Source organism: Notothenia rossii, assembly GCF_949606895.1.
Source record: "Notothenia rossii genome assembly, chromosome: 10".
In the NCBI taxonomy this organism is placed as follows: domain Eukaryota; kingdom Metazoa; phylum Chordata; class Actinopteri; order Perciformes; family Nototheniidae; genus Notothenia; species Notothenia rossii.
The window spans coordinates 43,823,883-43,824,382 of record NC_136908.1 but is presented as its reverse complement, the minus strand read 5'-3'; positions in this window follow the sequence as shown (position 1 = coordinate 43,824,382).

Sequence of the window (500 nt, the reverse complement as noted above, 5' to 3'; positions counted from 1 at the left end):
CCTGAGTTTGAAAACGATCCGAGACCTTCAAAAAGTTAGTTATTTATGAGGACAAGAACTCAACCTGAGGACAAAATGTTTATATCATGACTCGCCAACAAAGCATAAATATGCTGATCATAACACAATGATGTGTAATCGCCAGAGAGGAAATGAAAGTGAGCCGAGTTTAGATTAGAGTGAGGAAAGCTCTTCCACAACAACACGGATCACTCCGCTCACATCTGCGCCGTCACTGTAAAATGTCAATGATGACATCTTTATTGGACATTAGCATTTAGAGAATCTTGTATCCCTCCTCTGAGATTAATGAGGGAGAAAGTTATACAGGAATTAGCCTCATAATCCCCATCCACCACTATCTCCAAGACAACACCCTCTGCATTATAATCACAGTGCGTGTGTGTCTGCTGCCGGACTGGAATAAGCCACTTCTCTCAGAACACAAGATGAGTGTGTGGGACGACGAGCAAAGTGGATTCATTGTGGAAGGTTAATGA